This window comes from Balaenoptera ricei, chromosome 17, assembly GCF_028023285.1.
Source record: "Balaenoptera ricei isolate mBalRic1 chromosome 17, mBalRic1.hap2, whole genome shotgun sequence".
Taxonomy (NCBI): domain Eukaryota; kingdom Metazoa; phylum Chordata; class Mammalia; order Artiodactyla; family Balaenopteridae; genus Balaenoptera; species Balaenoptera ricei.
The window spans coordinates 13,672,906-13,687,390 of record NC_082655.1 but is presented as its reverse complement, the minus strand read 5'-3'; the positions used below and the strand labels follow the sequence as shown (position 1 = coordinate 13,687,390).

General features: G+C 42.6%; 1 non-coding gene across 1 annotated transcript; it reads right to left on the bottom strand.

Annotated features, from left to right (window-relative positions):
* Window positions 1-434: 434 nt before the first annotated feature.
* Window positions 435-507, bottom strand: TRNAG-CCC (transfer RNA glycine (anticodon CCC)). The gene has a single exon. It is a non-coding gene; the product is annotated as a tRNA-Gly (tRNA).
* Between the last annotated feature and the right edge of the window lie 13,978 nt (window positions 508-14,485).

Genomic DNA, 14,485 nt, shown 5'->3' with positions numbered 1-14,485 from the left:
TGTGGGAGTAGCGGTTCTTGCTGGACTTGGGAGAAGATTAAACACAGGTTGATCATTAGCCTAAGTAGTATATTTTTATAAAACCAGACAGAATTTTGACCTCCTTTTAAAAAGACCTAGTATTTCAATCTTTTCACTTACTGATGAGGAAACCGAGACTGCTTACTCTTTTCCTTGGAAGAAATCTAGTATTGATGGGTAGTCCTTAAAATGACCACATCACAGAATGTCAGGACTGAGATCAACCTGTTCAACCCCCTCATGATAAAGTTGGGGAAACTGAGGCTCAGGTGGTAAGTAACCTTGCCAAGTCCAAACAATTATTTATTTTTTAAATTATTTTTTAAAACATATTTAATTAATTTATTTATTTGGCTGCGCTGGGTCTTAGTTGTGGCACACGAGATCTTTTAGTTGCGGCATGCAGTATCTAGTTCCCTGACCAGGGATCGAACCTGGGCCCCCTGCATTGGGAGCGCAGAGTCTTAACCGCTGGACCACCAGGGAAGTCCCTCCAAATGATTATTTATTGATGAGCTGGACTGCAACATAGACCTTAGGTCTCTTAGCCCAGTACTTTCTCTATGAGCTGATTTTCTGTTCAGAAGTTAACGGCCCCAGGATTCAGATCGCTTAGAATAAGTGCAGCATCCTGGTTGAGAATACACAATTTGGAATCAGAAAGGCCTGAATTTCAGTCCAAATTCCCCTGCCTAACATCTCAGTGACTTTAGGTAATTTACACTTTTGTAAGAGCCTCAATTTACTTATCTGCAAAATAGGGACAGTTATAGTGCTCTCCTATAGAGTAGTTATGTCTCTTATAAGGCAATGCACGTGAGAAGCTTGCATGAGGGCCCAGCATGTAGTGGGAGCTCAGTAGCAATGATGATTGTAGCAACAATGACGATGATGATGATTTTAATGATGATGGATCTCTTTCCCTTGTTACTTCTTAGATAAAAGGGCATAAGCCCATTTTCTCTAATCTAAGAATTGGCCAAAATAACTCAAATAATCTAAATATGGCTAAAATAACTCAAAAATGAACCCCAAATTAAAACAATTGGCTAGGAAGAGGTGGTTCTAATTCTTGAATAGAAAGATATTGACTGCATTTAAACTTGTTAAATGTTAATGTGCTGCCAACAGCCTCCAATCTAACAGAGCTGCTGTCTAGCTCCTGCATCAGAAAAACTACTGAAGAGAGACTTACATGTTTTTCTTCTCTTTCCCAGTTCTGTTTTCATCTCTGCCTTAAAAATAAGCAAATCTTCAGCCCCCAAATTAATAAATAAATAAAAAGCAAAGTAAAGCCTTACTTTAAATCCAGCTCCCAGCAAAGGTGAGAGGAACATTCTGTAGGTTCCAGAGTTAAGGATGCTCATTTTCTGACTTTTTTCTCCTCCTCTGTCTGCCAGCTTTGAATGCTAGGAAACAGAGAGACAGAGAGGAGGGTGAGCTTTGCAGCTTCCAGGCAAGCTGATTGCTATGGGCTTTCTGGTTCCCAAGAGGACATATTCTTAAGATCACTTTATTTTTCTTAAATAAAATCCCTATTTCTGCTTCTATACATTTTAAAGGAAGATTCACCCTCTTGGCTGTTTGCTCATAAACCATCAGCTCACAGCACAGAAGGGGAGGATACTATCTTGTATCATGAGATGAGATTTGAGCATGACCACCGTCATTTGGAAGAGTATCACAAAGTATTGGAATGATCAGTGATAGCACTTAGGCTATGATAATGAATAGCTACTTCAAATCTGGAAAATGTTATGAAACATTAAATGATTGATGTGCTATATGCCATTCAGTGTGACCTCAGATGAGAAAGACATCATCCAGGTTAAATACCCTGTAGTCACATTGTCATTGCTAACCTGGCTGAATTCAGTGGTACTAACTCCTCCAGCTTTGGTATCACCCCTGCTTGGATTTTGACATCTTCTTTTATTCTGTCATGTTGTCCTTGATTGTCCATAGTAACACTGCTGCTTGGATGGAGAACGGGTCCCATTGCTGTCTTTTAGATGCTGGTGCTGATGTTTTTTGGTTGTGGTTTGATTCCTTAGTCCTACAACATGGCAAGTGAAGCAGTGCTCTGTGCTCAGGCTGCCCCATACTTTTCTCCATTTACCAAACGTGTTGTCTTTAACTCATCTACCATGTTATTAGCGCTTCTACTTTAAAGGGCACCAGGACAGGCCTCTTTCAGGGGCTCCACTAAACAGACAAAGGATGCATTTCAGTCTAAGGGAAACAGACCATGGGGTGACCAACAAAAAGTTGGATTTTTTTTTTTTGAAGATTTTGCAGAGTGAAACAGGCTGTTTGCTTGTTTTCCCTAGAGAGTTGAGAAGGGAAAGGTTGTATGGATCCAGAGGTCTAGGGTTGGGGGTAGGTGGTCATTTTAAACCATGAGCAACTGATGCGTAAGTGGAATGATATATTGAGCAAAACTAGGAAAGAGCAGACAAATGTAGAAAGGCAGAGATGACATAAAAGAGAAGTGAATGGAGAGCTGCCACTTGTGCATTAGAGATAGAGAAAATGGCCATACTCCCCATGTGTGTGTAGCCCCCTGGAGGTCCAGGAGTCAGACTCTACACTTTCAAACTCTCTTTTTCCTCTCCTCTGCTCCCCTCCATTGCCTTCCCCTCTCCTTCACTTCTATCCTTTCTTTTTCTTTCCCTTCCTTCCTTTTCCTTTTGGATAAGTTAAGTAGGTTTATTTTCCTTACAATTACAGTAGTCTTTCCAAGCACACATGCCATATGCTTCCATATGCCATCTCTTTGCATATGCAGTTCCCTTTGGTGTTTCTGCCTGTCTGCCTTTATTACCTGGAAAACCTGTATTCACCCTTGAAGAATCTGTCCACATGTCAGTATTGCAAAGCTTTCCTCAGCATCCCCATGCAGGGTGACTCATTCCTTCCTCTTGTTTCTATTGCAGCATTACTCTGCCTTGCAATTTTCTATAAGTCCCAGGCCCAGGACCCTTCACTTGCTCTTCAGGTCCTACTGCAAATTCGAAAATAGTCCCCAATCCTTTTCTTGCATATTCTCTAGAGAGGGAATCTGATTGATGGACTAGGGATTAGTTCCCATTGGTCAGATTTCACGCTTAATGTGCCCTCTCGTCTCCTCTCCTCAGTAAGCTCTTCTCGTCTCATCCCTGTCAATATAACCACGCCTAGCACTGGAATTAGCAGAGCTCAGGTGCTCACCACGTGCAGTGAATGAATGCTAGACCCTGTGGGGGAATAAGAAAAATGTACCTCAAAGTTACCATTTTCTTTAAGCTTAAAATTTCTTTGGGGGAAATGTCTTTGCATATACTAAATAGAAATCAATACAAGCAGTAAAGAGAAGCATATGATAGATGATATTCATACAAAGAAAACATTGCCATCCTTACGATGATAAAACTTAAATATTGGCAAGAGAATCAAGTTCTACAGTTGTTTGTACTTACCACATCAGTGAAACCATTTATAGTAGAAGTATCTATCTCCTAGGTCATTTTTCTTGGATCCCACCACAACTATGTGGTTATTGTGGTGGCTTCTGGTGACAGTACCTCAGTTGGTTGATGGGGTTGGGAAATATCTCGTAAGCTAGGTCAATCAAAATTTTCCTCTGAGAGTATTCTGACTTCCCAAGGGAGGAAAAACAGTCATTCTTTTTGGGCACAGTTATAAGAGGTGAGGTCTGAGAGTCGACAGCCACCGCATTTCATCCATTTTTTACCTCTGCCAAAGGATAAAGCCAGCTTGAGAGATTAAAGATGATTCTATTGCAGGAGAGAGAAGCAGAAATGAGAAATGGAGGGTGGCTTGGCTTCCAATTATTCCTGAGACCTGCTGCAGCTCAGCCCTTTATGCATTTAAATGAAGTTTCCAATCAATTGCCCTTTGTGTTAAAGGTAAACCCACCTAAAGTTGGGTTTCTGTCACTTGCCACCAAGTATTCTGGTAACGTAGATGCTAACTACAGCACTGCTCGGTAAGGACTTAAGGACTGACTATGCCTGATCTCCTTTCCCAGAACCGCAATCCATTTCTCACCAAGTCAAGAACACATTTTAGGGCTTCCCTGGTGGCGCAGTGGTTGAGAATCTGCCTGCCAATGCAGGGAACACGGGTTCGAGCCCTGGTCTGGGAAGATCCCACATGCCGCGGAGCAACTAGGCCCGTGAGCCACAATTACTGAGCCTGCGCGTCTGGAACCTGTGCTCCGCAACAAGAGAGGCCGCGACAGTGAGAGCCCCGCGCACCGCGATGAAGAGTGGCCCCCACTTGCCGCAACTAGAGAAAGCCCTCGCACAGAAACGAAGACCCAACACAACCATAAATAAATAAATAAATAAAATTAAAAAAAAAAATAAATAAATAAAAGCAAATAATTTAAAAAAACCCACATTTTAGAACACAAGATAACCACTAATATTGGTAATATTTACCTTACTTTTTGAAAATCTCACAGTCGATCATGATAAGCCATTATGCTGTGCCAACAATGGTTTAGACCCTGCCACTAACTGCATGTGATAACCTGGGCCAAGTCACTTCTCTTAGCTGGGCCTCTGTTTTGTCTGTAAGATGAAGTGTGAGGATTAGATGCCATCTGTCTCCAAGTACAAGTTTTCATGGTATTAAATGAGACTATTTAAGGACTAACAAAGGTTCAAAATCTAAACCAGGGATTACCAACAGTCAGGCACCATACTCTCCAGGGCTGACGGTATGGAGGAGGTACAACAAGGAATCTGAAATATTTGCTTTTTCAAGCATGCCTTCCTCTTATCCCTCACCTATTTTGATATACCCAGTGCTGGATATTGGGAAGGAAGTTTGAAACAAACACAACAATTTCAGGCTAAAAGCATGTTCCTGGATCAGGGACTGAGGTAGAGGAAAAGGCTCTGGAAGTAATAAAACTAGATGAAACAGCCTTTCTCAGCTCAGATCAATGTTGCTGTGGTCTCTCGGTGTATCACGTTACTTTGGATCTCTCCATCCCAGTTTATCCTTCATACGGTTACCAGGGTGATATTGCTGAAACACAAATCCTATTGCACCATCATTTCTGCTTAAAATTCTTCTGAGATTGCTTCTGCCTTCAGGAAAAGCCCAAACTTCTTAACAGGGCAGTCAAAGCTACGAGGCCCCGTCGCGGTTCTCACTGCTCGCCATGCCTGTCCCCTCCCCCCAAATGCCTCGTGATTGCAGGATATACTGAACAGCTTCCTGCTTATGAACAGGCTAGGCTGTTCCTCACGTCTGTGCCCTTGAACATGAGCAGTTTCCTCTGCTTGAGACACTCCTCCTCCTTCCTACCCTCCTCTCGCCTTCTTGCCTGGCAAACTCCCCTCCATCTTTCTTTGCTTCTAATATAGCGTCCTCCCCATGGAACAATCCCTCACCCTCTCCTCTGTCAAGAGGTTAGTCTCTGCTTCCGTTTTCACACTTCCCCTGGTTTATTGTTTTTATTTATTTGCATCTCTGCGAGCCTGTCAACAACTTGAGAGCCTAGTTCATAGTAGGTAGTCAAAAATGCTCATTGATAAATAAATGCTTCTGAGCTACAGGATGAGCCTAATTGTCTTCTTATTTATCTAAAAAGAAGGAGGCTAAAAATTAACAAACACATTGGTTCCCTAAGGAAATCTTGTAAAGAAGCATCAGTAAATGTCAAGAATTTGGCTTTGGGGTCGCGGACGAGGACCAGAATGTATGTTTTTGTTTTTTGATTTCTGGTTTTTCAGACTCCTGGGGCCAGTGACTTATTGAAGCTGAGCTATTTGACTAAATTAGTAATGACAGCACATCACCTGGTGAAAATCAAAAGGCTGCAAATAACCTCCGTGTTGGTAGTGTTAGAAGCGCTCTTTCTTACAAGTAGGATTTATGAAAATCTTAAAGGACTGTGGGAGAGGCACACTTATTGTGTGAGTGATATTCAGGCAACATTTTCAGAAGATCGTGGCACTTCTATCAGTCACTCTGACACAGTTTAACGGCCTCCACCCTCTTCTTGCTACCGTCCTGTCTGATACGTAGATAAAATACAGGATGGAAAAGAATAATATGATGTCTCCATTGCTCTGAAAAGAGGAACATGTCTTTTACCTAAAAATGTCAAGTCATTTGATTGCACCTTCCTCCTGACACACAGGGCTGGCTGGTCTCCCTCAGTTGTGCTGTCACAGTACTGTGTACCTTTCCTTCCTAGCTGTATATCCAGTTTGCAGTGTACACTTATCAGTGCAAGCATTTGCTCATTGCTTTTCTCTTCTGGTGGACGGTATGCTCCATGTGGGCAGGGGCCACGTTCCCAGTACCCAGCACTGCCACTCAGTCAAGTGTTGCTGAATAAAGCAATGGGTAAAAGACTCTCTTCCGATAGCATGTGTGTGTATGTATATGTTGAAGTATGTGTATGCACATGGAGTGGGAGGTGGGGACACGGGAGGTGGAGCATGTGTAAGTGAAGTAAGAGGCTGTATCTGTTTCATTCTGGCCCTTTGATGCAGTCAACAAGGTTCTTCCACCCAACCCTGCCAGTTTACAAAAGCAAGCTGCAAATGCTCACTAATATTCTTGGCAAATATTCCTCAAACTGCCCTTTCTGCATGAAGAATACCCCATACTTTACTTTCTGTAGTTTATGTTATGAAAACAATGGATTTTGTCAGTGGTTTTCCAGCAAGAATGTATAGAATCATTTGGAATGTGCTTTTTAAAAACTATACAACTACTCATCTCTTCCCTGTTCCCCTGAAGACATAAAACAAGTTCATGACAAGGGATGCCCTCTACTTTACTTGTTGAGAATCACTATTCCAGGTAATCGCTAAAGGCAAGCTCCAGACTTCTCGAGGGCAGGGACAGTGCTTACCATTTCATCCTCGGTATGATATTTAGAACAGTGCCTGACACATGGCAGATGCATAGTAAATATTTGCTGGATGAATCACTGAATCTCCCTCTTAGCGTCTATATTTGTACCTGCTTTGAGTGGTTTGGTTTGAATTCTTGGCTCTGTACCTTACTTAACAACCCTCCCTGTCTCCCTAGGACTTGACTCTCATCTTGGTTTGTTTCTTGTCAGTTTACACCTCAGCACTCTTTCCTGTGGTTTAATCCATCTGTCTGTACAATCTTGGCATCTTCCATCATTTTGGGAGAGCACTCCCTGCCTCAGCTCCCTGATTTCCTGGAACAGTTATCTGTTCCTGCCTTTTGGCTCTTGTCTAAATCTGATCGTCCCCCTTTTCCCCTCGAGGCGAGAGATCTGGAAAATATTCATGCTGCTGGAGCTACACAGTACACACAAGTGATATTTGCCTACTTAACAACTGCCCTTAGTGGCATTTGCAGTCAGGTCATTAGATGTTGAAAGGACACTGGATATGAAGGCCCAGGACTTGAATCCTAGTCTAAAATCTTCTCCTTGGGCAGTGTATTAGTCAGAGTTCTCCAGAGAAACAGAACCAATAGGATGTGTATATATACAGAAAGAGATTTCTTTTAAGGAATTGGCTCATGCAATTATGGAGGCTGGGAAGTCCAAAATTTGCAAAGTAAGCTGGAAACTAGGGATGAACTGATACAGTTCAAGTCCAAAGGCTGTCTGCTGCAGAATGCCCTCTTGCTTGGGTGAGGTCAGCCTGTTGCTTGATCAGACTTTCAACTGATTGGATAAGGCCCACCCACATTATGGAGGTCAGTCTGCTTTCTCAGAGTTCACAGCTTTAAGTGTTAATCTCATCCAAAAGCACCTCACAGAAGCATCCAGAATAATGTTTGGCTATATATCTGGGCACCATAGCTCAGCCAAATTGACACATAACATTAAGCATCACAGGAAGTCTCCAAGTAACCCTGGGTCTCAGTTCTTTTGTTGAAAAATAAGAAAGTGGGACTCTGTGTCTTCCAACTAAAATAATGAATTCTGTGTTTAGGAAGTAGACTGACCGGACAGAGTTCAGGATTCAGAGGCAGAGGATGTTCAAAACTTCTACCTCTTTTGATGTCTGATATCTAACACTACCTGGTGCCTCGCTGGGAATCACTAATGATTTGAGGATGGGGCCAGAAGGCCTGGCTTTTTAAGGAGCCCACTTTTTGCTAAATGTCAGTGGGTGTCATCTTCCTGTATCAAATGAGAAAAAAGTCCTAATTTTAATTTTAGACACATTGAAATGATTACATCGCCATTATTATTCCTTGCCTTTTATTTTGCTCATTAATTTTCACATGACTTAATTGGCCTTTTGGGCTTTGAAATCAATTTGGCATTCTGTACCCTGGCCTCTTTAAGAAATGGTTTTCCTGGAGCAGTTGACTACAGATTGCCCCCTTGGGGCCTGCCACCTTTTGGTCAACCCTGCTGCATTCAACAGAGAGGACAGTTTTTTTTTTTCCTCCGATTTTGCATTTTCATAGGAAGTCCAGCATGTGACAGATTGCCAAAGCAGTGTGGCTTCTATTAAAATATGGACCTTGTGACTGTCCAAGAAAAGAAAAATGACCCATGATAAATAAGGGAGTGTTTGTCCAGCATTCAGAAGAGGCTAGAAGGGAAAGTTAAAGTGTAAACACCAATGATCTGTTGAATATTTGCACAGCCCTTTGTAGTCAACCGATGCCACAGGGCAAGCCTGCAGATTCAGATACCTAGAGGGCTAGGCAGGGAGCATAGACTACTGGCTGGGTGGGGTCTTTGGCAAACTAAAAGCAACCACTAAGCTAAATAAAAACTCAGTTGTTGCTAGGTGGGAGTGGGAGCCCAATGCTGCTGGATTTTTCAAAGCCTGAAATCTGGGGTTCTGTATAAAGTATAATTTTTAAGGGCTGGCAGTTCATTCAAATCGAATGTGGGAATCCTGTGAGAATCAACACATCATGTCTGTAAGCAAGGTCCCAGCCTGCCAGTGGCCGGTTTGTGGCCTCCCTCTGTCTTAACACTTTACAAAATTGAGATAATATGCTAGTCTGTGGTAAAGAAACATTCCAAAGATGTTTGTTCCTTTTCAGTATATAAACAGGATGCTAAACCTGGGACTCTGCCGTCCACCTCTGTGTTGGCAGGGAGGGAAGACAAGATTTATCCTGAAGTTGATGAAGCTGAAGCTTCAGGATTCATCAATCGCCAGGCCCCTTCCAAGGCCCTGGGAGAGCCTTGGCAATGAGATTATATGATTACATGTTCTTGCAGAATTTGCAGAAGTAAGATATTCTAGCTGCAGTGCTTTAGGACCATGGTCTATATCCACTCTGAGTTTTCTCCTTTTCACATTTCCTCCGATGTCCAGTGGTGGTATAGCAACTGGGGGCATATTTTGGAAATCCAGCTAGCAAGATTCAACTCTCAAGTCTTCTCAGTCTTGGCACTCCTGACATTTTGGGCTGGATAATTCTTTGCTAGGGGGATTGTCCTGAACATTGAAGGATGTTTGCAGCGTTCCTGTTCTTTATCCACTGGGTGTCAGTAGCAACCCCCAAACTGCTCGCCACCCCCACCATTGTGACAAAGTTCCCTGGGGAAGGAGAGTTGAACCCCATTCACTGAGAACAACTGAACTAGTGGGAAGTTGATTTGTGGATACATCTAGCTTGTGTTGGAATATAATCTTGTGGCCCAGGGTCATATTTGTGTCGATTTACAATATTGCTGACAGTGTCAGTATGGGCATGTCTTCCACAAATACACAGACTGCCCTGAGTGCCAACTCACCCAGCCTCATGACACAAAGGTGCAGGACCAGGATGGCAGATCCCAGCATGGACGCACATGGGACGGGGTAGAAAGAAAAGTTGGAAATGATGGAGTTAGAGGCCAGTCTATAGAGATTTCTTCCAAATCTTACAACTCATGTATGAAAATAACTTGATGGAGATTTCCCAATTATGACAGCAAATCCCCAAAATATATGTGGTTTATTATGAATTTGAAAGAAAATTACCTAACATATCAATAATAAAAATAAATTCTAGAGGAAAGACTGAAATATCTTTGTTTTTCACACTATTGAAAATAGTACAAAGTTATCTATTATAGAGGGGATCAAAGAGTCTACAGCTAAAAATATAGAAAAAAAGTGTTACAGAGCAGGGTCAGGTAGTTAATAACAATATTATTTTTCTGAGTTTTATGTTTGTAGTATTTGTCAGCTTTTTAAATGTTTTATTTTGTTGTGATTTATTGTCTAAATCAAAATAAATATTCATTTTGTACTTAGTTTTGTATTCATAGTTTTATATTTTTTTTGGTAAAGAAGACACATCTCCACTTAAATTACATAAACTTCAGGCCCCTTAAAACCTGGATTTGCACCTGGATTTTAGATATCAAAGTGAGTTGGGAGATAGAAATCCCTGGAGTATATATGGAAGTAATTTCCTGAGAGAGCTCTTGGTGCGCCATGAGTCGTTCCCCATCCTCTGCCAACCCCACTCCCCACCAGTCACCAAGGTGAGGGATAAGGATGTTCTGCTTTTTTTTACATCAAATGAAAAGGGGACCACTCAGAAAATTTGATGTTTAGCTCCTACAGCTGGTGTGACAACAGGACCAGTATCTGACTCTAGGCTGGAGCCTAAAAGGGAGAGTCAGGTAGCTAGCTGTTCAGGTAGCTACAGCCAAGGAGAGGCGACTGCATTAGGCCATCTACACTCACAGAGTTTATTAGGGGTAAAAATGCCCCAGCGTTTCCCATGAGCCAGAGAGAGACTACATGCAGCTCTCTGAAATCCTGCCCAGGAGGAGCATGCAGAGGCTCAGTGGAGCTCCACGGAGAGAGTCCATGTGGAGTGATCTGAACAACCAGGGGCTGAGAAGCTACCTCTGGCCGAGGAAAATGTGTCAACACATCACAGAAAGTCCAGCTAAATGTTCCCAGGGGAGAAATCTGAAGACCCTAAAGGGATACCAGCAAGGCACAGTGACAACCTTTGAACACCAGCCACACATCTGAACACATCGGATGTTCACACATCTGAACACAGCCCAGATGTGTGAGGCAAAGTTAAAAAGGTTGCCAGTTAAGTAAGAAATGTGTTACCTCTCTGCCTTCTCCCCAGTTCCTCCATACTTGAAGGAATGCCCACTAAGGGCAGTTGTTAAGTAGGCAAATATCACTTGCGTGTATTGTATAGCTCCAGCAGCATGAATATTTTCCAGATCTCTTGCTTCGAGGGGAAAAGGGGGACGATCAGATTTAGACAAGAGCCAAAAGGCAGGAACAGATAACTGTTCCAGGAAATCAGGGAGCTGAGGCAGGGAGTGCTCTCCCAAAATGATGGAAGATGCCAAGATTGTACAGACAGATGGATTAAACCACAGGAAAGAGTGCTGAGGTGTAAACTGACAAGAAACAAACCAAGATGAGAGTCAAGTCCTAGGGAGACAAGGAGGGTTGTTAAGGTACAGAGCCAAGAATTCCTCTGTACTCAAGGTCAGCTAGACAGTTGGGAAGGAGTTAAGGAAGGAAGAAAGAAAGAGGAGGACACACTACTTTCCATACTGAAGGCAACTAGCAACATAGCAAGCCTGACTGCTTATTCTTAGAAAGGCCTGCTTATAAGACTGGTCCTTGGGTGGTGTCTGGGAACTTGGATTTCAGGAGGGTTCCCATGCTTCCAACTCACTGGAGTAGCTCTCTGGGTCTAATCTGTTTATGCAAACAATATGCTTTATGCTGAACTCCTGCTTTCCTTCTGGGAGTCCTGAATTTTGCTACACGTTAGGCAAGGGTACCCATGAAGTAAGCCCCCAGTAGAAATCCTGAATGGGGTGTCATGAATAAAACTTCCTTGATTGGAAACCTTTCACACACATCATCACAACTCATTGTTGGGGGAATTAATTTCATGCTGTGTGACTCCACTAGGAGAGGACCATGGAAGCTTGCATCTAGTTTCCCCCAGATTTTGCTCCATGTGCCTTTTCCCTTTGCTGATTTTGCTTTGTATCCTTTTGGCATTGGTACGACTATATGCAAATCCTATGATTGTTCCTAGGAAATCACTGAACCAGAGGGGCTCTTGGGGATGTCTTGACACAAGGCCCTGGGTATGAAAATAGAGGGGAATTTTACTTTTGAATGAAGCTCAGAACTCTGATTATTAGACAGACTAGACACTGAGTGATTGAACTGACACTGTATTTTTGGCTTAAAGTGAACAGAAATGTCATGAGATCAATCAGGTTTTCATGCAGAGATAGAACAGCCAACCCTATGTAATAAGACTAATGAAGTAGTAGAAAGCAAAAATAAAATTACATTCTGATTACATCCTACGAGGTAGGTTTGCTCCACATGTCAATGCCACGCGTATTATTCCACTGAATTCTCCTAGTAACCAATGGAGACAGGAAGGGCTTTACAAAGAACCCAGTGTAGACAAGAGTTGAAAAGACATTCCGAAGCTCACATGGCAATGAGTGTATGAACCAGATATTGCAGTTTGGCACTCTGCTTCTAAGATTTGAACTTTTTCCACTTTGCCACATTGACTTTGGTGCTTAATGTAGAGTGATGGGATCAACCAAAAGTCTATAGTTCTCACGTCTAAAAATACAAATGACTTTACTGGTCTGTGGACTATCTCTGTTCATATCCATTAAACAAGTCCTTTGAGATATATTTATATCCTATCTGGGGGCTTAGTTTGAACTGGCTCATCTGCCCTATTTGAACTAATGACCTTGGAGTAAACCGGCCCCTAAGAGAATAGAGCCTGCACCCTTGATCTTGTAGACTCAGAAAAGCTCTGGGTCGTGGCCTGTGTGTGTTTGTGTTTATACACGCACAGAGCGGGGTATAATTCTGTCCCGCCTGAATGACATACTGAATGTGTCACACCTGCTGTAATGCTCATCGATAGACACAAAATCTAGTCTTTCCTTAAATGCTATCAGTTTTGGCCTCAGCTGGATGAATTCAACAAGAGCAAAAGCCAAACCAAACTTGTTCAAACTTCTGCCTGTCCAACGACTGAGCACTCATTTCACCAGACACTGTGCTAGATATGAGAGATGCAGAAATGAGCACAACAGAGCTGCTGGCCTGAGGAAGTTCAGGGTGTAGTGGGGAAGGTAGACAAGAGAATCAAATAAAATTTCAGTGGGATGTACTATAGTAGAGTCAGGTGGACAGGCAGACTGTTTAGATAGACTGCTTGCTTTGGGTTACATCCTGTCTCATCTATTTTCTAGCTTTGTGATGTTGGGCAAGTTGCTTAACCTTTCTGTGCCTCAGGTTTGTCACTCTGTGTGAGGCTGTTCAAGTGTATGTCAGCCAATGAAATGTGAGGCTTTGGGTCATAATTATGATGGGATCAATTCTTTGCTTTTAGGAAGTTCCCCTTCTATTGGGGAGATGCACAAGCAAATAGGCAGCCATTATAACCAAGAAAAAGTGCTTCCATGGGGGAAATTCAGGGCAGTATGGGAGCATATCACTACTCAAATGTAAAGGCTGCTCTTTGTTCACTAATTGTTCTATCCAGTTATAGGCCTCATATAGAAAGAGAGACGAAGCACCCTAAATCACATTCAGAGGAGAGTCAGCAGGATGGTGAAGGGGTGCAGAACCGGGTGACATGAAGAGCAAGGGAATGAATTAAGGAGATTTGTTGAAACTGAGGAAGATAAGATTCTGGACATGAGGGCAGATTTTCATTATCCGAAGGTCTGTCATTTGAAGTTTTCTTGGTTTGGGTCCTACTCCCACTCCTCACATACAGTAGTTTCTGGGAGACTGATCTTACCATGGCCCTCCCTCCATGCTTTGTGCCCATCCCACCCTGTTGCCTCTTTGACCTTCCTAGTGTCCTCTCCTCACCTACCCTGCCCTGGCCACATGGGCATCCTGTTTTTCCTTAAATACTCCAGGAACATTTCCTCCTTAGGATCTTGGTGTTTGCTGAAACTGCCCTGTCCCCAGTTACCTGCTGACTGACTGACCACTTTTGGAACTTACTCAACATCATAGGTCTCTCTATTGCCCTCTTCTGTTTTTTCTCCATAGAACACATCTCTTCCAACCCAGACCAGATATTTTACGTAACTGTCTTTATTGTCGGTCTTCTCCAACTAGAATGTAGTTCCATGAGGGCAAAGCCATTTGTGTAATTTATTTAATGCTGGGTCCCAGAGCCAATGACAGTACCTGACAGTGGGAGACCCTCAGTTCACATTTGTTAGACGAAAGCACATGAGAATGATGCTGTAACAGCCAGCGCTTTTGAAAGGTTGAACTGGAAGCCTTGGGATAAAGTGAGAGCACTATCATTGGAGGGGTTCAGGCTTAGGCTGGACAAACCTTGGCAGTGATATTGTAGACGGTATTGAGAATTGGGTGGTAATTAAATGTTTTGTTCTTTTGAAGCACTAACTGTGTCTAGTTTCTAATTAGATGAAGGATAACTAGCATCATATTTTAAAAGTGCAATGCTCTTCCTCTCCGGATCT